The sequence below is a fragment of the Crocuta crocuta genome, unplaced genomic scaffold (genome assembly GCF_008692635.1).
Source record: "Crocuta crocuta isolate KB4526 unplaced genomic scaffold, BGI_CrCroc_1.0 scaffold271, whole genome shotgun sequence".
Lineage (NCBI taxonomy): Eukaryota > Metazoa > Chordata > Mammalia > Carnivora > Hyaenidae > Crocuta > Crocuta crocuta.
The window spans coordinates 6,566,217-6,592,862 of NW_027527824.1; the positions used below are offsets into that span (position 1 = coordinate 6,566,217).

Below are 26,646 nucleotides of genomic sequence, written 5' to 3' on the forward strand. Positions count from 1 at the left end.
TGTTTCAGGATTTCCTTTTTTTATTATTATTAATTTTTTTTTTTTTTTTTTTACCTTTCCCTTCTCTTCTCAGTAATCACATCAAGCTCCTGTGATTATTTTGATCTGACCTCTAGGGGATGGACTCCATGAATTTAATTGGTTGCCTGGTTTATGGTATCTATGATTTAAAGAGTTTTGTGTCCTCCAGCCCTTGGATACACCAAAATATTGATGAAATAGTCTGCGACAGACAGAGTTGTATGTTTTTGTAAATATAATTGCAAACAGTTGATTCTTGGCTTTATGTATAAAAGAGACGTTTCTATCTTCAGTAGTCAGCAAAGCCAGTGGCTAATTATGGCTGATCTGCTCGCTTTCTAATTTTCCTGTGTGTGTGTGTGTGTGTTTTTCTTGGTTTTTCTCTGAAGCCTTGGTATCCTTTAAGACTGCAGCATATTAAACATTAGCTTGTTTATAAATGCGTGTCACTGTTTATGTTGGTTTTTATCTTTGATCATTTGTGGTATGCAGTTATGTAATTCCTATGTATGGAAATATTCGAAATCCTGAATGAGACTGAATTGGCTTGGACAATGAGTTGCATGTGTGAGGGGACCACACCAGCACTCATTTGTGTTTCTGTAGCAGTGTGCAATTTCCTAGTTACAGTTACAAGCGCCCTATCTTTTGCTGCTTAAATTACTCTGACGAAATGAGTGAAGCTTGATTCACAAGGAGTTGTCATGTGCTCTGGGTGAGCGATGAGCATATTTTGGCCTGCTCCCTGGTTATCTGAATCCACTTTGGAAGGGGTTCTTAAACGCTGACAGCTTAGATGTGCCTAACAGCTGTTGACATACAGTGTGATGGCCTAGTAAGGCCATGGTTTGGTCATATAATGGCGCGGAAGGTGCCTCGGTACTGGTAAATGCAGGAGCTGCACTTCCAGTTACTCAGGGAGATAGAGTTTTCTCCCCGTGCACTGCAGCGTGCAGCGTGCAGCATTTCTCTTCTGCAGTAAGGTCACTTGGAACCAAAGAGAGCTGATTTTTTTTTTTTTCCATTTCTTTCCAGAGTCTATAATTTTTTGTTTCATCTTTTAGAGGTGCATGATTTTTTTTTTTTTTTCTTTTTCCTCTTCACCCTCTAGGCCACTGAACGGTCTGGGTTTTACTTAAAAGTGGCTCAAACAATCAGACTCTGATAATTCAGAAGGTGTCTGTGTTGGTTGAAGGAGGGTAGGTAACAGGTGCTTTCTGAACATCAGGGAAGTATTTATGATCTACTTTTTCTTCCACACACTGCCCATTCCAAGGACTAAGAGGCTAAAGTAAACTTCATTTATTGACCAAGCTGCCCTCTGTGCAACAGTAAGTGGTAAAGCTGGCTCTTTCCCAGATTCTGTTAACTCTCAAACCTCCTGGAGTAGGACCCTGGGCTGAAAAAAATCAGTAAGAGGAGTTGTTTTCCTGTTAGGTTGTGGGTGACTTATGCAGCCCAGCAGTCGTGAGCTCAGACCGAGTATGGGCAGCACTGCGGTGCTTGGGGCAGCACTGCGGTACGGTTACCGGGAGAGAATGTTCATCTGTGACATACTTTGGTCAGCAGCTTACCCTGGCTGTCTTGTCCTATCTTCTTTTTTATTTTCTTTTGGATAAAGAAACTTTTTTTTTTCTTTTGGAGAAGTCTTAGTGTGAGATTCTCTGGCTCTGTTCTTTTTGGTAGGACCCTGTAAATTATTAAAGATATTTAAGAAAGATTTTCTGCTTCCAGTGTGCTTATAGTCTGTTGCCTGTGCCTAATTATGCCTTCACTGGTGGGATGAGTGGGGACAAAGAGTAGATCTGTGTGGTGTACATTTTAAAAATCTATACATGATTATAAAAGCCATCGGCCAAAGACTTATAAAGTGTCATTTTAGCAAGTATGCAACACTTGCTTGTTACTGGTTTGTGGTTAAGAGGTTGGGTTTTGGATAAGGCTGCCTGGGTTTGGATCCCCTTCTGCTTAATGGCTGGATGATCTCGGGTACATTGTTTAACCTCTCTCTGCTTGGATTTGCTCATCTGTAAAAATGAGAGGCGGCAGCACACACCTCACAGCTTTGCGGGTTGTGAAGATTAAACAAGGTAATACATGGGATGCTCTTGGAACATGCCTGGCACATAGTAGGCATATGGTAACTATCGTCAGTAACTGCTGTAGTAACAGAGATGAGTGGGGCATAGCCCCTCTTCTTTCGCCTTTCATCCATTTGGAACAGTTTATGAATGCATATGCCGTTTGTGCAGGTAGATGTCACCTTCGTGATATGCTTTCTGGGTAAAAAAAAGTAGGTTGCTCTTATTTCAGATGCCACTTTGTAATATTTGGGCTCAGCTCCTGTGGACTGTGAGCTAATTTCATGAGACTGACATTTTAAAACAATTTTCCATTAGTTTCCATTTTTAAAAAAATCTAATCTCTTTGCCCAGTGTGGGGCTTGAACTCACAACCCCCGAGATCAAGAGTTGCATACTCTACTACCTGAGTCAGCCAAGCACCCCTCAACTTTTTTCTTTTAAAGCAGTTGTGAGCCTTATCTTCTGAAAACTGACACTGGCTTTTGCTTTGGGCTGCCTCGAATTTTCGGTTTGTTTGTGTAATGACTCCTGGTTACATTAGTAATGGAACAGAGTTTATTTGAGTATACTTTCCCCCGAGAGGTTCACTTAAATTTGGTGGAGAATATGAAGAAATATTCTTGCAAGTTTAAGGGTACATTTGCATTTGGGTGCAGAGTGTGCTACTTTGAAGACCAAGGTCAGGGGTTTTCACTTTAGATATTACCCAGAGAAAACATGTTGCCCCATGACCCCATTCCAAATGTTGAGCAGCCATGACACATCTGTGTGCTGTGTGGTTTAGTGCAAACTCATTTCCATGAAGAGAGCGACTCAGAGTGGGAAGTGGTATTTTCACTTCTATGGAGGAGCTTAATGAAGCAGATTAGATGACGCTTACACTCATTAGAAGGCTGAAAGCAAGATTCATTGGTAAATAGAAAAGAGAATTATATCAACAAGAAAATGAAAGCAAGGTTACATTGGATACATTTGAGGAGGATAGTTCCATCTTTAGAGAATCTGAAAATGACTATTGAAAGATGACTGACTTCATTTTGATGCAGTTGTGATGGGGTTACTCACTTTGTTGAAATTTTGTGAAGAGCTAAGATTGATTTGGACTGGTTTCTCCAGAGTCAAAATACCAGTATTCTACTTTCAACATCAAAGCTGTTTATTTTAACATTCTGACTTTGGTGCCAGCTCCCTAGAAAGTCATAGATCTGGCTCAAGCCAGAGGTGCCCAGACTAGTTATTTCTGTGCCAGAAGTGCTGTTTTCATTTTCCAAGCATCAATCTGGCGAATGTTTTCTAGTTCATGGCATAAGAGAGAAAAAAAATGGATGCTTTGAAGAGAAAAAGAAATGCTCTCTGCTCACCAGAACCTCTATAATTCTAAAAAACATCAAAAAACATCTTTGCGCAGGGATGGAATCTTTCCCTTATCCATCCATTCATTTGACACATACTTGCTGCATCCCACTGTGGGGCCAGTTTCTATCCTTGGGCTCCTGAGTACACCAGTAACAGGAAAGACAAAAAGTCCCTTGCCTTCTTGAAGCTTAGTTTCTAATGCAAGGAAGCAGACAAGAAACATGTAAACACATGACTTCATGTAGTGATGAATACTATGAGGAAGTTAGTGTCTGGGGCAGGGTGCTGCTTCAGGTGGAGTTCTCAGGGAAGGCCTTTCCAAGGTGATGATATATATATATTTTTAAAATATTTTTTATTTATTTCTAGGAGAGAGAGAGAGAGAGAGAGAGACAGCGTGAGCAGGGGAGGGTCAGAGAGAGAGGGAGACACAGACTGAAACAGGCTCCAGGCTCTGAGCTGGCAGTCAGCACAGAGCCCGACGCGGGGCTCGAACCACGAACCGTGAGATCACGACCTAAGCGAAAGTCGGACGCTCAACTGACTAAGCCACCCAGGTGCCCCAAGGTGATGATATTTGAACTGGCACCTGAATGACAACAAAAGCCAGCCTGGGCAGATTTGGAAGACAGAATTTTCAATGCAGAAGGAATGGCAAGTGCAGCAGTCTTGGGATGGAAATGAACTTGGTTATCCAAAGATTAAACCTAAGGGTATGGTGCCTAGAGCTTAGTGAACAAGGGGGAGGATGGTAAGGGATGAGGACAAGTTAGGGGTCCAGATCATATAGGTGTTATAGGCCATTTTATGGAATTGGGTATGAAATGGGATTAGCATCAGAGGATATCAAAGTAGAGCTCTGGTATCATCTGATTTATGATTTTAAAAATCTGTGCTGGTTATTTTATGGTTAAGGGTAAATATGCTTTTTTTAATGCATTTCTTGAGATGGGAGCAGTGTTCAATTATAACAGCTTACATTCTTTCACACCTATAAGAAAATGACATAGATTTTGCATATAAATTAAACATGGTCAACCAACATTATGTGCTGATTTTGGTGGGGTGGATGGCACACACACAAAAAAATCTTAGACCTATTCAATTCCAGCTCTTTCTTTTCCAGAGTCTAGAAGGGTGGACCTCATGGAATTTAAACTCTTAGGCTTTTAGGAACTATTAAAGTAGTTTAGACCAATTATCCATTAGATTCTTATCTCTCTTTGGTATCTTCCATCTCCCCACTGTACCATTTACCCAGAATCTGACAGCTAGTTAATGGGGGAGCTGGAATTGGAATCCAGGGATCCCTATTCCTAATTAATGCTACCTGACTCCTCCAATCATAGAAAACATTGTCTTTGCCCTCTTGATCTTTAATTAAAGAAACAAGATGTACTTACTAATTAAAGTCTAAGACATTTATGATTTCTAGTACAAAAAACTTCAAAAGTGAGATACCATGATAAGAGGAAACATTTCCAAGTAGTGACCCTAACCCTAACCCTGTGTTTCACCTGTCCTTTGGCATGGTTTTGCCCTGTCACTTCTGCAATGCTCCGGTAGTCCTCCATGGGTCCATGGCTTTGCCTTTAAACCCTACTCAGATACCACTTGGTGCCCTCTTGACTTGACTGAGGCATCAAAAGAGCCTTTCAAAACAAAACAAAACAAAATAAAAACTCCCCCAAAACCCTTTCCAAATACTAAGGAAGTAAAAAAGGAAAGCAATGGACGTAGAAAAGGCAACGACCATAAACACAGTGTGCCTTATATAGTTTTCTTTCACCACTATATCTAGCTTACTCCCAGGGAATATGAGTAATTATACTTCTGCTCGGTTGGGTTGGGCTGGGCTGGTATGGTCTGACTTTGAAAGTACCTTTCTGAGATGGACTCCTTACTTACCAGATCACTACCAATTTCTAGGGCATGGTGCCATCTTTTAAGTCAGTAAGAGAACTGGTCACCAAGATGCATACCCTTGATGACACAGGTGAGGGCCAAGAGAACCAGTTATCTAGGGCTCCTCTTATGTGGTTCTAGTCTCTGGTCTACGGGATACATCTGTTCCCTAGGTGAATAACCTCACCTATCGAATGAGTCTCTGCCCCCCCCCCCCATGAGTACCTTAGTCCCTTTTGGCATAGAACAGTTATACTGTCTCATAGATGACTGATAACATCTAGAGAATGAAAATTTTAAACATTCTCATGCACTTTTGTTCTAATATAATAAATAATTGTTAAATAACTGTCCCAGGCAATGTCTTTGAGAAGCCTCAATAGTCTTGGATGAATTAGCTTGAAAGGGCTTGTTTTGGATCAGTTCAAAATAAAACTCTTCAGCTACTACAAAACTGTTGGACGAGCCATGGTGAAGTTATATTTAGGAATATATTTCCATTTAGGAGGTATGTGATCCATTGCAGACAAGAAGTCTCTGGCTACTACGTATTTCATGTCAGAATTTAGTTGTCAGAAAGGTAGGAATCAGACTGAATACTCAGCTTCATTTCCTAGAAACTGAAAAGGAAGGAGAAATATACCCATCTCCTGTTTAAGCTTGTCTGTGTGGGCTGTGCTCACTCACTTGGATACTTTTGGTTCATTATCTTAAACTATATTTAGGCTTTGATTAGGAAGTTCTGAGAAATTTTCAATTTCTGCCTAATTTCAGCTCTAGTATGTACATGCTTACCAGCAGTATGCTTTACTTCTTATTGCTCCTTCAGGAGAATTGAACGTGAAAACTGAGGTTAGCTAATCACATTTCTTTTCTTGTTTTTAAAGTTTATTTGTTTTGAGAGACAGCTAGAGTGAGCTGGGGAGGGGAAGAGAGAGAGAGAGAGACAGACAGACAATCCCAAGCAGACTTCCCAGTGCCAGCATGGCACTGATGCAGGGTTTGAACTCATGGACCTCGAGATCATGACCTGAACTGAAATCAAGAGTCAGATGCGTAACTGACTGAGCCACCCAGGTGCCCCAGCTAATCACATTGCTTTTCTTTCTTTCTTTCTTTCTTTTTTTTTTTTAATTTTCAATTTTCAATGTTTTATTTATTTCTGAGAGAGAGGGAGACACAGAATGTGAAACAGGGTCCAGGCTCTGAGCTACCTGTCAGCACGGAACCCGATGCAGGGCTTGAACCCACTGACTGTGAGATCATGACCTGAGCTGAAGTCGGACACTTAACCGACTGAGCCACCCAGGCACCCAATCACATTTCTTGAAACTGAATTTCTTTGAGAAGAAATTTTTCATTCCATTCATCCATCCGTCCAATGAATTTTGTTGAAAAATTGTCAAAAACTAGGAATGGATGATACATGGGACAAGATTTCAAAAAGTACAAATTTATTTATAATGAAGTCAAGTTTGCCTGCCACCCCAGTACTCAGCCACATAGTTTTTTAGTTGTGTTTCAGAAATATTTATTAAGCACTTCTCTGGATGAGTTCAGATGCTGGATGCTGTTTGTGACATGCTCAAAATTTCTAAAAATAATTTTATTTAAAATAAGAGAATACCTAACTTTTAATGTATGTGAGGAGGCACAGTATACTCCTCTAAGTCCATGAGGGCAGGGATTGTAATCTGCTCTTCCCTGCTGTATTCTCAGTGCCTGCTGCAATGCCTGTAAATACTCATTTAGTGAATGGGTATCAGGATTAAAAAAGTGAGAGCTGAGTTTGTTTTATACTCTTAATATATCTTAGAATACATCTTAGAATTTTACTACTGAAATTTTCTATCTCCAGTTAAGATGTTAAAGAAAGTAATTACCCTTTTTTTTTTTTTCTCACAAATTTCTAGGTAAGGAAATTTTACAAGCTTTCTGGGCAAGTACTGGGCAAGTACTTTATTTTTTGCATATCTCAAACTTTCATTATTAGGAAGTTCAGTATCTCTACAGTAAATCCTGTGATTTACTGTATCCAGTCCCTTACTTTAAAGGGAAGGTTCTTCATATCCAAGCTTCCAGTGGTCCATTCAGTATCATATAGTCAGCCAGGGCCCTGTTTTCTGTCTTCGGCCTTGGAGCAGACTTACCCAACTGTCATGGGCTGTTAGCACTTCCTGAAATAACTTTCAAGTATCTGTTGTTCTTTTCTTTGTCCTAAGTGATCTGATATAAAATCAAAACAAAACAACTTTTCTGTCACTGGCTTTTAACTTTAATGGGTTATTTTTGATGGTCCTTTCCTTTAACGGATTAGTTCAACTAGTATTTGTTGTGTCATCTGTATGGAAAAGTAGCAGCTCCTGGTCCTGGAAGACAAGACGATAAATTTTATTCTCATCAGGGTAGACTGTAGGTTACGTTAAAGGAGCAGTTCAATGCTTACAGCTTAAACCTGATAGAGGAGGAAGAGATATTAAGCATTAATTCTCTTACTTCAGCCCAATTGCCTCTTTTTGGTGGGCTTTCTTCTATCACTTTGCCCTGATTATAAAAGTAATTTGTATTCATGGAAGAAATTTGGGGAAAACTCAGGAAATTATAGCAAAGGCAAAAAAAATCACCCTAATCCTTTCACCTAGAGGCAGTAGTCATTAATATTTTAAAATACATAAATGGGATCATATTGGTATACTAATTTATTCCTTTTCTCTTTTAGCATTATAAGCATTCTCCCATCATTAGAAACTGTTTGTAAATATCAATTTTAACACATGTATACCTTTCCATTATCTGCTGTCATTTTTTGAAACTTTCCATAATTGAAGTTTCTTCCCAGTTTTTCACTCTCAAATTTTCTCTGATGCCCATTTTTGCACATGAGTCTTTGATGCATTTCAGATATTTTGCTCCAGATAGATTGTTGGGAGTGAAATGACTGGGTCAGAGGGTATACGTTTTTAAGACACTGGATACCTACCTATGTTGCCACGTTGCTTTCCAGAAAGGTTGTGCCACGGTTAGCCTCCCCAGCATGCACGAGGAGGCCTTCTTTCTTTATCTTATTTTTAATGTTTATTTACTTATTTTGAGAGAGAGTATGCAAGTGGGGGAGGGACAGAGAGAGAGAAAGAGAGAGAATCCCAAGCAGGCTCCGTGCTGACGTGGAGCCCAGTGTAGGGCTTAATCCCACAAACCGTGAGATCATGACCTGAGCTGAAATCAAGAGTGGGACCCTTAACCGACTGAGCCCCCCAGGGGTCCCTGTAATTTTAGTATTGTAATTTAAAATATATACAGACATCCATTCACTAATCTTTTTAAAAGTGCTTATTCTGGAAAATTTCAAGCGTAAACAAGTCAAGAGACGAGTATAATGAACCCCATGGGCTCATCACCCAGCTGATGCTGTTACCACCTCATGGCCAATCTTTCATCTGCACCCCTTCCCAATTCTTTCTAGTTTATTTTGAAGCAGATTATAGGATCCTATTATTTTATTTGTAAATATTTTGGCATGTATCTCTAAATGAGGATTCTTTTTCAAAAAACATAACCCTAGGACCATTATCCTACCTAAAACAATAGTCATTCCTCACTGTCATTAAATATCAAATCAGTGTTAAAATTTCCCTGATTGTCCTATATATATATGTGTGTGTGTATGTGTGTGTATATATAAAAACTGGTATATACATATATATATATACACACACATACACACACACACACACCAGTTATTTGTTTGAATCAGGGTCTAAATAAGGTTCATACATTGTAATTGATGTCCCTTAAGTGTTTTCGTTTTTGTTTTTTTAGTTTGTTTGTTTTACTCTATAGGTTTCCTCTCCTTCTCTTTCTCTTTGCAATTTGTTTAAGAAACACATTCACCAGCTAATCTTCTGATGTAGAGCCAAGGCCTTTCTTGGTATATTGATGTCTTGATTGGAGTTCCTTCATCTTGTTTGCATTAAACATACCCATACTTTATCATCTATGATTTCCAGTTTGTTTTGCCTTTTTAAAGCAGAGCATGAATTTAAAGGCATTTGTGAAGCAGTATGAGCACAGGATCCCTCTTGAGTTTTATGATTCCCTCCCCCCAGTCTTTTACATCTGTTTCATCTACATCTAATTTGACTTTACCAAGTCTCTTTAAGCATTCAACCTAGTTTTCATAGAGAAGCATGCCTTTCTTTCCTCCCTGATTTCCTTTAACTAATAACAAGAGCACCTGGGATAAATAGGTTTGGGGAGAAAAAATGCTCTTGGTAAGCATGCATCTCAGTGGGTGGGAGCAGAAAGATGGAGAGTTCTGGAGAGTTCGAGTGGCTCTTCATTGGGGCCAGTTTGCACGCTGGGGTGCCAGTTGCCTCCCTGAGTGAAGGGGAAGCATTGGTTATTTAGGCAGGTTGGTGGAGTGGAGGTGGGTTGAGAGAGCTTCTGCACTAACATAAAATTATAAATAAGTGAAAGTTGTTAGCAATTTGGGGACAAGATATTTTATAGGATCTTTTATTTAAAGCATAGACTTCAGGGTGGGATTTTTGTCCACTTCTGTTGGAGTTTGCATGAACTGAACAGAATTTGATAATGGCCAGTAATGTTAAAAATTTGGTGAGGAAACAGCCAGACTCTCTAGTTTAAAAGGTTTATATCTGTTCACTGCCAGTGTAGTGTTCCATGGAACAAGTTGACATTTTCATGTAGTAAGTTGTTTTCTGTTCCTGGCAAAAGAAATCTTGGTTCATATGCTGCAAGAAACAGAACTGTTTTTATTGTGCAAGGCAGGAGCAGAGATGTGTGTTTCGTATTTGGATTAGACGGGCACCTGCAGGATTTCTTCTTTCCTTCTGCTTCCTGCCTCCTGTTGTCCTTTCCTTCTGTCAAAATGTTCATTATAATGTTGCATAAAGCAGTGTTCGGACAATAGATGCATTTTTTTAGTAGCTCATTTTTCCAAATCCTCAAAATAATGTTTTTAGTGATTGCACGTTCTTGGCTTACTTTTCATTTCTCCATCAACGGTGATATTGTTATTCTGGTCAAATGGGACAGTTGTATTCCAGCAGTGATCTCTGTGTCTCTCTAAGTCAGCAGCAAAGACACCACATTCATACATTAGACCTGAATATTTCATACGTGTATAGTCATTCTGGGACGTAATTGAATTTGAGGGTGGTTCTTTCAGATCTTAAAGGATTTTACACCCTTGAGAGTAAAATAACTTGTTAGAAGCATGTCGCTCATAGGCCCCTCTGACACATGCAAAAGCATGGCCAGTGATTTCAGCCTGCTGCCTCTCCGGATCTCATTTTTCTTCTTCCTTTTCAGTCAGCAGCTGCATCCAGTGCCCTGCTCTCATTGAGCTCTTAGTAAAAGGGGTACTGTTGTAAGAAGTCACAATGTCTTATGTCAGGGGTGGTTAGGTTTTTGTTTTTTTTTTTTAGTTCAGGACTCCATTTTGGAGTCACATTAGATTTTAAAACCACATTTCAGTTGTGTTACCTAAATTTCTCTTCCTTTTCTGAGGCTAGGACCTGTGTTTTTTGCTTTTCCAGCTCTTTGGGGAACCTTGTGGGCCCATCAGAATCGCCTGAGGCAGTCTTTAGCAATGAATTGAGCATTGGTGTGGGAGTCTAGGAACATGTTTGCAGATTTAATTTTTAATAGCTAGCAATTTGGCCAAATCTCTTAACCTCATGGAGCTTTCAGGTTTTTTTATATGTACATGTACATTTTAAGAGCTTTATTGAGATATAATTCACACACTATACGGTTCATTAATTCAGTGTTTTCGTATATCCACAGAGTTGTGCACACATCAGCACAGTCTGTTTTAGACCATTTTCACTCCCGTTAAATGGCATATACCAGTTAGCAGGCGTTACCCATTTCCTCAGCCTCCTTCCCCCACCCCTGAGCAACCACTAATCAATTTTATAGATTTGTCTATTCTGGACATTTCGTAGAAATAGAATCCTGCAAAATATGGCCTTTCGTGTCTGGCTTCTTTCACTTAGCATAGTGTCTTCAAGGTTCCTGTATGTGGTAGCATAGATGAATGCCAGAATTCAGAATTTCATTACTTTTTATGGCCAAATAATATTCTTGTGTATGGCTCGGCTGCTCTTGGCTTATCCGTTTGTGAACTGACGGACCTTTGCATTGTTTCTCCTCTGCCTGTTGTGAACAATGCTGTTATGAACATTCACACACAAGTCTTTGTGTGGACATCTATTTCGCTTGGGCATATATACCCAAGAGTGGAATTGCTGGATCATGTAGCCCCATGTTTAGCTTTCTGAGGAATTGCCAAACTGTTTTCCAGAATGGCTGTCCTATTTTACATTCCCACTGGTGATCAGTGAGGGTGCAGCTTTTGTGTGTCCTCACCACAACTTTTGACCTGTACATCCTCGTGGATGTGAAGTGGTATTTCTTTGTGGTTTTGATTTGCATTTTCCTAATGACTGTTGGTGTTGAGCATCTTTTCATGCACCGATTGCCGATTTGTAGATCTTTGGAGAAGTGTCTATTTAGATTTTTGGCTGTATTTTTGTTGGGTTATTTGTCTCTTTTAGTTGTAAGCATTCTTTACATATTCCAGATACAAGTTGTATCATCAGATACATGATTTACAAATATTTTCTCCCGTCTTATGGGTTTTCTACTTTCTTGATTGATGGTTTTCTTAGTAGTACAAAAGTTTTTAATTTTGATGCACTTGTTTTTTTTTTTAATTTTTAAAAAATGTTTTTATTTTTGAGAGAGTGAGAGAGAGAGAGTGAGAGAGACAGAGTGTGAGTGGGGCAGGGCAGAGAGAGATGAAGACACAGAATGCAAAGCAGGGTCTAGGCTCTGAGCTGTCAGTACAGAGCCCAACGCAGGGCTTGAACTCATGAACCATGAGATCATAACCTGAGCTGAAGTCAGACAGTAACCAGCTGAGCCACCCAGGCACCCCTGATGCACTTGTTTCTGAATTTGTAAGGTTATTCTAACTCTGAAATTGTATGCTCTGTTGTGAATATTTTCTTCTATTTTTACTCATTTTCTTCCTTTCTCCTAGTTCAGCTAGTTCTCCCTTTTCCAGGACATTTTGTAACCTCAAAGTCTATTTAAAAACATCTATGTATCTGTCTGATACATTTGTCTTATGAAATAATCAAGCTTTACAAGTATATAATATAGGAAGTAGTAGTTCTCTCCAGAGAAAACATCATTAACATTATTTTTTTATTTTGAGAGAGAGAGAGCGAGCGAGCAAGCAGGGGAGAGAGTCAGAGGGAGAGAGGAAGAGAGAGAGAGAGAAGCTCTCTCTTGCATTGAGGTATGGGGCTCAATCCCAAGACCCTGGGATCATGACCTGAGCTGAAATCAAGAATCAAATGCTCCAACTGACTGGGCCACCCGGGAGCCCCATTGTTAACATTTTATAACCAGATTTTTCTATTCATGTGTTAACATTGTGTGTTTTTTATTAAAAAGGTATCATACCACACATCCAGTTTGCCACTTATTTTTTAATTTGAATAATATGTCTCTGATATTTTTCCGGGTTAGTACATTTTGCTCTAGTTTCAATCTTTTTAATGGCTGCAGAGTATTCCGTTGTATGGATATACTATAATTTATTTAAGTTATGCCCTATTGATAGATTCAATGTTTTTCCCTCTTATTTTTTTAATTACGAATTATATCTGTTAACCTCTCTGCACATGTATATTTGCATACATATGCGAGTGTTTCTTTTCTATTTCGTTTATTGCTGTTGTATTAATATTCAAAAGACTCAGACTTAATTTTTAAAAATAAAAATGTTAAATGCAAGAGTTTTATCAGGTCCAACTTAGAGAGTAAACGTCCCAGAAGTTATGTATTCTTTTCTGTTCTGGTATATACAGTGCTAGAATCTGCTTTTGATACTGGAGTCTTCATTTTCTCAGTAATTTAATAGAATAATTCACTAGAAGAGGAATTCCTGCATTGAAGTGTGGATGCTTCAAGTTTTAAATGTTGCCAAACTGCCCTCCAAGAAAGGCCAGGCTAATTCACTACACTCAAGAGTGCACCGCAGTGCCCTCTCTGCCTCCTTTAACACTGGCAGCTAGCCATCTTTTTAGAGAGCCAATCTGACAGGTAAAAAACATTATTTGAGTTTATAGTTAGTTATTAGCAAATTATCATTTAATTTAATGATTGGCCATTTGTATTTTTTCTTGGAATTGTGTTCTTTGTCTACTTTTTTTTTTTAATGTTTATTTTTGAGACAGAGAGAGGGAGACAGAATTTGAAGCAGGCTCAGGCTTATGCCTGAAGTTGGGCTTGAACTCATGATCCCTTGAACTCACAATCTGTGAGATTGTGATCTGAGCCGAAGTTGGATGCTTAACTGACTGAGCCACCTAGTTGCCCCCTTTGTCTACTTTTCTATTGAGCTTTATGGCCTTTCCTCAGTGTTGTGCAAATAGCTTTTTGAATATTAGTTATCTCTTAAAATTTTACAGGTATGTTTCTATTTTGGTCATTTGAGTTTGTGTGTATTAAAAAAATTTTTTTAAATGTTTTATTTATTTCTGAGAGAGAGAGAGAGAGAGTGTGTGAACAGGGGAGGGTCAGGGAGAGAGGGAGACACAGAATATGAAGCAGGCTCCAGGCTCTGAGCTAGCTGTCAGCACAGAGCCCGATGCGGGGCTCGAATCCACGAACTGTGAGATCATGACCAGAGCCGAAGTCCAAGTTGGTTAACCGACTGAGCCACCCAGGCGCCCCTGTGTATTTTTTAAAATATAAAATGTAAACATTTTTTTGTAGTCAGGTTTTCCTGTTTTGTTTTGTTTTCCCTCTGTGGCTTCTCATGTGATTTCTGTCCTCATTCTAATTAAAAAAATTTTTTACCCGTCTTTTCATCAAGTACTTTGATGGTTTTGTGTATAAATTTAGATCTTTGCCTCACTTGGAATGTATTTTGGTGTGAACTGAATGAGAAGGGATCAGTTAGGGAATTTGCTGAAGTTGTGATTTTACACTTATTTTTGTGGTTATTAATAGCTTTCTTCTCTTGCTGGACTGTAAGCTCCTTGAAGGCAACGGATTGTATAGTTTTTTTTCTTCCCCCTTGTTCTTATCTTCGGTGTTGAGCACAGTGCCTGCCTCATGCCAGGCCCTCCATTTACTGAATGAATGAACCTTTTTCTCCAGATGTCTAGCTTATTGTCTCATTACAATTTCTTGAATAATTTTTTTCTTTCCTGATTTCTTCCCTTTATCTACAAAATCTCCACATGCTGGGTATATTTCTGAGCTCTTTTATTTTTAAGTTCTTTATTTATAGAGAGAGTGTGCATTTGTGGGGGAAGGGCAGAGAGAGAAGGAGAGAGAGAACCCCAAACAGTCTCTGTACCATCAGTACAGACCCCGATGTGGGGCTTGGTCCCACAAACTGAGAATCATGATCTAAGCTGAAATCAAGAATCAGGTACCCAACCAACTGAGCCACCCAGGCACCCCTCTAAGGTCTTTCAAGTCTTTACTTGCTTTGATACTGAGTAGCTTTAATGGTTACAGCTTTATACAACTTAAAGCATATTTGGAAGGTCAGGCTCAAGCGGTCTTAAATATACCAGTTTGGGAAGCACCATAATCTCCCTTGCTGGCCCTTAGAAAACATTCATTTAACTTCCTGGTTAAATGTTTAATCTATTCTGAGAGTCAGCCTGCAAAGTAGAGTTGGTTTGAGGGTGTTACTTATTGGAGTTTTTCTAGGATATGACATTCTTTACCCTGGCTTGGCATCCTAAGTGCTTTTAAAAAACTCATTTTATAATCTTGGGTATCTCTAAAAAAAATACTTTTCTCATAATCTTTTAATGCAGAATACACAGGGTAGGTGGCAGAAAAGGCATCAAGAAATTGCATTGGCACCCAGCTGACAGCAACGCAGATAGTGGAAAAATTACTTAAAAGTGGTGTACAGAATTTGGTGAGTGACCTTGGTTTTCTCCCCTCATGCACGACACGTGTCCTTCCCATGGCATGCAGTGTCACATTGATTCATTACATATGACTTGGGTGAGGTTCAGGTAACATTGCTTATGAGCCACTTTCGGTTTCTTTGGTTACTCTCCTTTGCTCTGTAAAACATTAGAAATTCCTATAGTCTGAAATAGACCATATTCTCTTGGGATTTTCTTTCCTGTCGTCCTTATGCAGGAGCCACCATTAGGGTCTTATGAGTATTAGAGAAGTTTCACGTGTGGGGAGTGTAGCTCGTGAGTAGTGTACTTATTGCGAAAGAATCCTTGCTTTTCTCTTGCAACATTATTCCAGAGCACTTTGACAAAACTCTTCATTCTATATAATTGCTAATTTACAAGTGTATTTTCAGATGATTACCCATTTTCTTTGAAAAATAAAATAGCGGTTTTGTTATGCTCTTTTAGACTTTTTACTTAATAAGCCTAACCATGGATTCTAGAGGTATTAAAACAGAAGAATAAAGTGGGTTTGTTTGGGACCCCTAGTCTCCACCCTAGAATTAAATACCACTGAAAATAACCCTGGAATGAAGGGTTTTTATTTGGCAGGACTAGTTGACTTACACACAGTTCTCCCTTTTGCAAGTTTCTGTTGGTGGAAAATGGGCTTACTTTTCTTATAGTTGTATTCCTGACTTTTCTAAATGCCAGTCTAACCTGTGAGGTTTTAGGTGGCTAACTGACCCAGCACACCAATGAGCAGCTTGCTAGTAGGGGTTATCTCGGATTGATTAGGTGCCCTCGAGATTTACTGTGCTTGCAAAACACCTGTCTGTATTTGAGCTTTGCTAGGTGGTTGGCTTTTGTGTTTGACTGAAGATTTGCTCCAAAGAAAGCAAATAGCTGTTGGGAAAAGGGAGAAGGGAAAAGGAGTCAGCAATTTCCTATATGCTTTCATTGAAGAGATTTCCCAATTAGAAAGCTCTTGTAGGCTTGACCTTTTTGCACCGAAGTAACCCGGCATTTCATTATGTATCCCATTGAGGTTTTGGAGCTCTGTGCCAGAAAGCGCGAACCAAGGTTGAATGTGAAAGGAATATTCAGAGGGTGAAGCTCATAGTCAACAAAGGGTACTTCATAGGCCAGGTCCAAAAATAACCTGCTTGCCATAGGAGAGCAGGCATGGCGGTCGTGCTTGTTGCTGCTCTGAGCAGTGTTTTACGTCCTGTTATGTCATCGCAGCACGCTTCAAGGCCATCCCATTTAAAACTTAGGTTTGGGAGAACGTTGCCTCTGTCACTCTTACCCCACCGAAGAGTTCTGTCGCAAGGTTCAGAAGGAGTGCTTTTCTGCCAGATTGGAAAACACTAACATAATTTACTCTTCTCTAAATAGGGGGATGCTCTGCTCCATAGCCTTGTAGTTGTTGAGACCCAGGTTAACAGTTTGCGTGGATCCTGTGGTCCATCTTGAGTAATTAAGAGACAGAACTTAGTCTTTGGTTCAGGAAAGGTAGCATCGGAGTGGATCCCTGACCAGCCCTGAAGGCAGGACATGTTAGGGCTCAGAGGTCCCTTCTGGGGCTTGCAGCGGGACTCTAAAGACAGTAAGTTTTCAGACTTTATCAATAACGGTGAGTGTGGAAATGCATAGCACACAGACATAAAATTGGCAGGTCAGGAAGTTTGATGAGAAGGAATAAATGAACTGTATGATGGAATGAGGGCTTGGAAGGGAACACAGTCTGTTAGGCGGTGGTGACTGTGATGTTGAGGCTGACCCAGGAATTGAGTTGTCAGGTACGCCATCACCCTCATTAGCGGCACATATTATTTCTCAGGTTTATAGTTGTATGAAGAGATGACTTTCCAACCCCACCTGGGGGACTGGAGGTTCCAAAATGTAAAAGCTACAAAAGAGTGAAATACAGAGAGAAGTTTCCTGCCCACACATACCCTATGGGCATCCCTTCCCAAAGGCAGTCGGTGTTATCAGTGTCTTACTTATCCTAAGATATTTTATGTGTATTCGAGCCTGTACCGCTCTTTTAAAACAAAATGTAGTAAATTCTACACACTAGTCTGTGTTTTTCTGCTGTTGTATCTTGAGGGCTGTTACACGTAACTAGATAAGGAGTATTACAGTATTCCCATGAAAGAATGTATCTTTCTTTTTTCTTTTTTAAGTTGGTCTTCTTGTGGGTGACTATTTTTTTTAATCTTGCTAATATAAATAATACTAGAGGGGCACCTGGGTGCCTGCATTGGGCTCCATGCTGAATGTGCAGCCTGCTTAAGATTCTTTCTCTCCCTCTCTCCCTCCCCCTTCCCTCGTCCTCTCCCCCTCTCTGCCTCTCCCCCTCCCTCCCACTCATTTGCTCACATTCTCTCTAAAAAAACTCCCCCAAAGCTAGTGGTTTTAGAGAAATATGTTAGAGTTTTATATTCAAAAGTAAATGTTTTAAGTCATAGTAGAAACTTATTATAGTTATAATAATATCTCAGGTCTGTATAACGGGTTCACAGATGTCCTATGTGAATCTTACTGCAGTCCTGTGAGGTAAGTCCACGATTTTACCCAGAAGGAAGTAGATATCCCTTCCGAACAGTTTTGAGTGGCAGAGGTAGAGGGAGAAGAACCAGGTCTTCTAACCCCCATTGGGTCCCTTGTCACTTTGCCCCAAATGGGGATGTTCCTGCAGTGATGTAGGGAAGTGGTGGCAGGAGAATAATATGAAATAAACCTGGATGAGAGAGCTAGAAAGACACAGAGAGAGAGAGAGAGAGAGAGAGAGAGAGAGAGATGGAGATGGAGATGGAGATGTCATTCTGAAATCAGGATCCCGTTTGCTGGGGCAGAGAGGAGCTGGGCATCTGCCTCCGACAGAGACATAAAGGCATTTAGGCACTGGCAGAACATCACGAGCTGACTGCTGTCGTGGAGAGTGTTGATAAGGTAAGCCCCAGCACGGTAGTTCTTGAGACACTGGAGGCTTTCCGAGTTTCCCTAGGATAGACCTGGGAAAAACGTTGTGGAAGATCTGTTAAGGGAATGCATTTGGGGTGGGTCATAAAACAGAAACAGGTGGTAATGACAACAGAGGATGTTCTAGAGGCCCCGGAGTCAGGGAGGGGATGATAGTATGCTGCTGCCAAGGAGATGGCTGGAAATGTTAGTCGTTTTTGGCCTCAAGACTGAGAACTGGGAGAGGGCCTTCTTCTTCTAGAGATGAGATGAAAATATAAGAGGGCAGCTAAGTCAGCCCACAACTGAACTAGAGAGAGTATCATGGAGGACAGATCAGCATGACTTCTGTTATTATCATATAGTGAATACTGTCTGGTCACTGAGCGCAGGCGGTTGTCAGCCTCCCGTCGTAACTACCACGGGCTACGTACCTCCCGTGTTCTGCGTGCTTCGTGCCACACAGCCTAACCTCTCAACAGCTTTGCAAAGCATCTGTTGTTACACCTAGTTGAGGAAACTGAGGTTCAGTTAGGCAGCGTGTTCAAGGCCACATATCTTTTCAGTGGTAGAGCGAAAATTTCCCAGTAGGTCAGTATGACTCCGAGACTTGTGTTCTTTCGGCCATGCCAGGTGGCACTAGGCACCAAAGTGGAACCATGGAATTCTAAGTAACCAGAATTGTATCACTGTCATTGTAACTGTTAATATGTAACCAGACACCTTGGCTGTTACAGATGATTTATGCTGAAAGAGTAGAAGGAAAACTAAGGAAAAATGACCACTGGAGAGGCTAAGAACTGGCCAGATTCTGTCTAAATAAGCATATAATTTAAATGAAAGCCATGCTCTTGCCATGCATTATGTAGCCTTAAGTAAAAATCTCCAGTGCCCTCCCCCATTAGGTTGCTCTTTCTGAACTCCTTCTCCATGGAGACGATATAGCTGCCACTGAAGACTGAGCTGGTGGTAGCCAGGACCTAGAACTTTTTTGGGTGAAAACTGGGGAATCCATATACAATAAGACCACTGTAATTATGAATTCTCCCATTGTGAAGTTTGACTTACAGATTTTGTTTGATTGATTTATTTATTTTATTATCCATTTATTTATGTTTATTTTTGAGAGAGACAGAGTGCGAGTGGGGAGGGGCAGAGAGAGAGAGAGGGAGACGCAGAATCCAAAGAGGCTCCAGGCTCTGAGCTGTCAGCACAGAGCCTGATGCGGGGCTCGAACTTGGGACTGGCAAGATCATGACCTAGGTGAAAGTCGGACGCTTAACCAACCTAACCACCCAGGCGCCCATTGACTTAACAGATTTTGAATGCTTATAAACTTTAGGCTCAACTAGATTTTATTCCCCTCAAGCCTTTAACATTTTCCTGCAAAATATTGGAGAATACTTTCGATTTACTTCTAGCAATCAGTGTAGGGGAATATTAATATCAGAGGCTGACAATTTGGTGAAATAATCACCTGGAAGTTATGCTCAGCATTAGTCACTGGTTTTTCTGCTAGGTTACCCCCCAACCCCCAGTCTCTTGCCTTAGTTGTAGTGAATCTCAGGCATTTGATTATACAACTGTCAAAGAAACTGACTTTAGTGATAGTCCAGGCATATTTCCACATAGTAAAAATATTTGGGGAAAGAAATCATTCATCTGCATTAGCTAGTGGTATTAGTTCTCTAGAGAAGTGTTGTGTCGTAGAATATCACAAAGATGAATGATCATCTTAGGAAAAATGGCCATCTGTACTTCTAGTGTTCTTAAAAAGCAGAAGCACGACAGAACGTGCTTTCTGAGTATGTTCATTTTAGTATTTAACATGGGATCAGTTTTATATCTCTCTTGATTGACTTTTAAAACCATGGATGATTTGGCTTCATTCCGACCTGTTTTACCTAATTACTCACCATTCTGTGATTCTTCCCTGTTTCATGAAATCGCCATGTTTGTTTAATCTTTCATTTAAAAAATATTTTTTCTGGAATACCTGTTCTTTGTTTCCTCCCTTTCTTTCCTTTCTTCTATTTGTGCTTCTAATCGTTCACCAATACTTGAATGTCTCCTGTGTTCCAGGCACTGTAGCAGGCATTAGGGTGGAGTTCTGCACAAGAGGATGACATGGTCTCTTCCCACATGAACTTGCAGTCTGTCCTGCCTGGTATTACTGCTTCCTAACCTGCCCTGCCTTCAGGGTTTCTAATTCTTTTTTATTTATTTATTTTTAAGAGAGAAAGCAGGAGTGGGGGAGTTGCAGAGAGAGAGAGAGAGACAGACAGACAGAAAATCTGCAGCAGGCTCCATGCCATCCGTGCAGAGCTCGATGCGGGGCTTGAACCCATGAAGCATGAGATCATGACCTGAGCAGAAATCAGGAGTCAGATGCTTAACCAATAGAACCACCCAAGAGCCCCTCTCCTGAGCTTTATATAATCCTCTTGAACTTCTTTAGCCTGCACTGACCCATCTCTTCTATGAGCTACACTACTTTAAATCCAATTCATGCAGCGTAGTGCTTAGTGACATCTCATACTGTGGGCTGATTGCTGAAGTGTCTTACCAGCTAGAGGGTAAGTTCCTTAAAGGCAGAGGCTGCTGTGTTCTTTTTTGTCCTCCACGATGCTGAGCCCAACTCAGTGGGTGATAAAAGTATTTTGATTTCACCCTGCCCTGCTGAATGTCCAAGTTATACCATAAGTCGTTGTGAAGATTATGTTAAAAAAATTTTTTTAATTCTTCCCAATTGTTTGCCTAACATTTGGTGTTTCTCTTAACCTGTGCTGCCAATGAACGAAGATGATCCCACTGATTCACCGTGTGCATTTATATTGTTTTCTAGTGGAGAATTTGTATTTGAGCTCATGATTGCACATCTTGTCTGGTTCCCCTTGTGATGAATGAAGGATGAATTCACAGCTAAGGAATAGAGCTAACCTGATGTTGATCTGTTAGCACTGTGCCTGCTTAACTTTTTTGGCTTAAATGTCCCTTCAACTATTAACTCACTTCAAGTGGGAAGTTGACAATGTAGTAACTTAAAATTAAAATTGAGCTCCTCCAACAGACTAATAGGAATGGAAAGTAATCTTTTAATGGGGCCTACATTATTTACATGTTTGTGATATTAGAACTCGAAACTCTTCCTGAGTAGTGAGTGAAGTATGGCAACTTAACTGTGAAGGAAGGAGGCTGGATCATTGAATTGAATGTTTTTTCTGAATGTGCTAAAAGCTCTGAGATAATGGCACATCAGTGCTGGAGATAAGAAGGAATCTTTTCTTTATAGAGAGAGAGAGCAGAGGGTGCTGTCAAAGGGAAATACTCATCTGCCTACACCTAAAAATGAACAAACGAGTGTATTAAATTGAAGGACCATGGAGCTGGAAAAAAGGAAACCATTTTTACTCTTGAAGCAATCCTGGTTCCTGACCTCAACAAACCGGCTGTTAAGAGAATCACATGACAATGGGGAAATTTGAACATTGACTGGCTATTTGATGTCAAGGAATTATGATCTTTACACGTGGGATGAGTATTATTGTGGTTTTATTCAAAAGAAAAAGTTCTCCCCATTGGTGCAAGCTCAGGGAATTCCTCAACTTATTCCCCACACTCCCCTTTTAGAAATATATACCAAAGTGCAAAAGGATGAGATAATACAGTATCCGGGGTCTGCTGGGGAGAGGAAGAAGTGGTCAGGAGTCTAGATTACAGTGGCCATTTATTTATAATTGTTGTGGCTAGCCAGTGGGCCCAGCAGGGTCATTATACTGTTTCTCTCTACTTAAACGTTTCCATAATAAAAACAAAGAAAAAATGCCACAAAAAAACAGAACGCTCAGCAACTTAGAGGTAGAAGTGTCAGACCCGCCCCTCTGCCTTCTTGCCGCTTGACTCTGCAGACTTGCAGACTCTAGGCGGTGCTGCCCAGGTGGAGCGCAGTGCAGAAGTCTGTCCACGTGTGAGCCCGCCCGCAGCGCAGCGTCCCCGACAGAGAGGCGAGGGTGGTGTGTTACAGCAGAGGTCATTCTGTCCGTAAGGTTCATCCCTTCTTCTCAGGGAAGATACATATAAGGCTCCAAAGCAAAATATAATTAGAGAATAGGAAAATATGGAATAAAATCAAATGCCATATTTTATAGTGCTGATTAAGCACTACAAATTCAGAGAACGGAAACGAACACCGGATTAAGGATAAGCAAAGTTGTTTTGTTTTTTCCTTTTAAGGATGAGCAAAGTTTGTATATGGCCAGTGGACTTTGGGGTCACCTTTAAACAAAGTATAGGAGTTGGGTTGCCTCCAGGAGTATGGAGACGGCATGTCCAAGAAGGAAAATACTATGTCTTGGGGAGAGTAGATGAATTTGGATTGGTATATTTATTTATTTGAAAAATATTTATTTCTTCAAGCAATCTCTACTCCCAATGTGGGATTTGAACTCATGACCTTGAGGTAAAGAGTCACATGCTCTTGTGACTGAACCAGCCAGGTATCGCTTATTTTATTTTATTATATTTTTTATTTATTATTTTTTAAAGTTTATTTATTTTTATTTTATTTATTTTTTTAATGTTTTACTTATTTCTGAGAGAGAGAGAGAGAGACAGCATAAGCAGGGGAAGGTCAGAGAGAGGGAGCCACAGAATCTGAAACAGGCTCCAGGCTCTGAGCTAGCTGCCAGCACAGAGCCGGACGCAGGGCTCAAACCCACGAACCGTGAAATCATGACCTGAGTCGAAGTCGGATGCTTAACTGACTGAGCCACTCAGGCACCCCTTATTTATTTATTTTTGAGAGACAAAGCACAAGCTGGGGAGGGACAGAGAGAGGTAGACACAGAATCTGAAGCACACACCAGGCTCTAAGCTGTTAGCACAGAGCCCGATGTAGGGCTTGACCCATGAACCATGAGATCATGACCAGAGCCGAAGTCGGATGCTCATCCAACTATGCCACCCAATCGCCCTTATTTTATTTTTTAAATATTTTATTTTTAAGCAATCTCTGCACCCCGTGTGGGGCTTGAATTTATAACCCCAAGGTCAGGAGTCACGTGCTCTACTGACTGGGCCAGCCAGGCGCCTATGGATTGGTATGTTTTAGATAAATGGGATGGATGGGTTCATAAAGGACATGATTTTTTAGCTGAGGCATTTGGACTTGATCACCTAAGCCATATAGAGCCATTTTTGGGTTGGGGAGCCATTTTTGACTCTTAAGGTACTTAATTATTTATTAATTTGATTTGATGATAATGTAGTGTATTCTTAGTTGCATGCTTTTGCACAGAGACTATAACTTGACTATATAATTTAAAAATTCTTTTTCACATAAATTCTTTATTTCTGTAGTGCCCCAGATGGCTGTTCAGCGACCAGAATTAATATTTTTATTTAAAAAAAGGGAAGGACACTGAGGCACTCAGAGTTAGTGATCTTCATAGAGTGTGAGTGAGTCGATGGCAGATTTGGGTTCTGAGCTCCTTCTGTGTGCTTTACTTACGTTGAAGTAATTATTTTCTGTGTGAGTAAAACCAGTCATGTTAGAATTTTTTTATTTGAGATGTGTGGTACATGTAGGTGATGTTGGCCTTAGGCATTTCCTACCTTTTCTTCCCNGTTGTTCTAGCCAGTGTTTTCCAGCAGGTCAAGACCCCGCACTTCATTTATCCCATCCTGCTGGTTTGTCGGTGGTAGTTTGATTGCCATTGATAAATCTGCTCCTTTAATGTTCTGCTCTGAACTCCTGCTTCTAATTGCTTCCGCTGTATAGCCTACTTCCCCTCCACCCCTGTAATTTATAAAATAGGATAATAATCCCAGGCTTTTTTGAGATTCTTTGTAAGAAAGTCAAAGATTTGGAAGCAATCTAGCAGAAAAATGTTGGAAGTAATCTAAAGAAACAGTATATTTCATGGATTTCCTTCCCAAAATAAGATTTTAATATTTGTAATCAACCTGATTAAGACATAATTTGCATACAATGGAATTGAACCATTTTAAGTACACAGTTTGCATTTTGGCCAGTGTGTACAGCCATGTAATAACTGCACCATCAACATGTAGAACCTCCTCTTTTTTTTAAACATACAGAACCTTCTATTATCCCCAAAAGTTCCTTCAGTGCTTTTTGCTTTCATTCCCACCTCCCCTAACCCCAGATAACCCCTCATTTGCTGTCAGCATACATTGTCTTATTCTGGAATTTCAAGTATGTGACCTTAACCAGGAGGTATCCGTGTCCTGTGTTTAAGATTCAGGCACTGTTGGGGCACCTGGGTGGCTCAGTTGGCTGAGTGTCAGACTTTTGGCTCAGGTCATGATCTCACGGTTCATGGGCTCAAACCCCACATCAGGCTTTGTGCTGAGAGCTCAGAGCCTGGAGCCTGCTTTGGAATCTCTTTCTGTCCCTGTCTCTGTCTCTCTGTCTCAAAAGTAAATAAACATTGGAAATTAAAAAAAAAAAAAAAGATTCAGCCACCATTGTTGTCTGCACATCAGTACTGTGGTTTGTTACTTTTCTGTGCTGAGTGGTGTATCTGAGTAGTGTCACACTGTGTGGCTGTAACAGGATTTGTTCATCTGTTTTTGTGTTTCTAGCTTTTGGCTGTTATGAGTAAGGCTACTGGGAACTTGATGTGTAGACTTGGGTTTTCATTTCTCTTGGGTAAACACCTTGGAGCAGGACCACTGGGTCATATGGTTGGTTGGAGTATAGCTTTTTAAGAAACTGCCAAATTATCTTCCAAAGTGGCTGTACAGTTTTACATCCTATCTAGCAGTATATGAGGGTCCTAGTTGCTCCATATCCTCACCATGCTATGATGAGAAAATGTTAGCCATTCCAATTTGGGATTTAAATTTACATTTTCCTCATGACTAAGGATATTGACGTCTTTTCATGTGCTTATTTGTTAGCTGTATATCTTTGGTGAACTCCTTGTTCAAATCTTTTTTCTTTTAAGTTGATTTATTTTGGGAGAGTAAGAGAGCAAACAGGGGAAGGACAGAAAGAGAGGGAGAGAGAATCCTAAGTAGGCTCTGCATTGTCAGCACATAGCCCGATGTGGGGCTTGAACCCACAAACTGTGAGAGCGTGACCTAAGCTGAAATCAAGAGTCGGACATTTAACTGAGCCACACAGGTGCCCTACTTGTTCAGATCTTTTGCCTGTTTTTAAAAATTGGATTGTTTTTTTAATGTTGAGTTTTGAGAATTCTTTATGTATTCTGGACACACGTCATTTATCAGATACATGCTTTGCAGTGATTTTTTTTTTCCATTCTGTGGCTTATCTTCCCATCCCCTCAGCAGTGTCTTGTATTTAGTTTTGAAATGTTTTTGAGGCCGAGAGAGTGTGAGTGGGGGAAGGGAAGAGAGAGAGAGGGGGACAGAGGATCTGAGTGGGTTCTGTGCCAACAGCAAGCCCAATGTTGGCCTCGAACTCATGAACCATGAGATCATGACCTGAGCTGAAATTGGATGCTCAACTGACTGAGCTACCCAGGAGCCCCTATAGTGTCTTTTAAAAGCAAGAATTTTTATTTTGAACTCCAGTTTACCCACTTGTTCTTTTATGAATTGTATTTTTAGAATTAGTCTTCATCCTATCTCTTCATTTTTTAAAGTAATAAAGTCACTTGGGATTTATCGGAGCAAGGCAAGAAGTCAAACCATATTTCATTTTTATGTCAGGCAAGAGTCACTAGAGGCAAATTATTTTCTGTGGGATCGATTCCTGAATTTTCTCTAGCACGAGATTTCTAGCAATTAAAAGTCACATGCAGTTCAGATATGTTCATAATAATTTGAGTGCTTCCAGGGAACTCAATTTGTAAGCTGTTTAGTTACTAATTACCCATCCTTTTCAGTAGAAAGAACTTAAGTTCTATTTTAAGGTGACCTTTTTTCTGAAGGAGCTGTTGTAGGTAGAAGAGTCCATAAATCAAGGTGTGGGTAGTAGCTAATAATTATAAAGTCTGTTATGAGAACATGCTCAGTCATATTGTTAATCCTAATTTGTGGCAGTGTTTATCAGTAGAGAAGAAATGCAAGCTCTTGTTAAATACTGAACTGCTACTGAGGGTAAAGTGCCTTGTAGCTGAATTGGAGAAGTAGTGAACCAGTCCTTAATATCCAGTTTTGAGAGTCAGTAGTCTTCAAGCATGAAGAGAAAGGAATTAAGATTAGGAGGTAATAAATAGTATGCTATTTCCATTTAAAATACTTAAGGAGATAATTACAAAGGCATAAGGTTCTATGATTTTTGGTCTCTCTCTGCTGATAATGAAGTATGTTATAAATTGGATACAATAAGCACTCGGAGTTGT

At 40.1% G+C, this 26,646-nt stretch overlaps 1 protein-coding gene across 9 annotated transcripts in view; it reads left to right on the forward strand.

Moving 5' to 3' along the window:
- Nucleotides 1-26,646, forward strand: part of SIK3 (SIK family kinase 3) — a 243,066-nt gene that overhangs the window by 1,609 nt on the left and 214,811 nt on the right. The gene's annotated exons all lie outside the window — the stretch shown is intronic.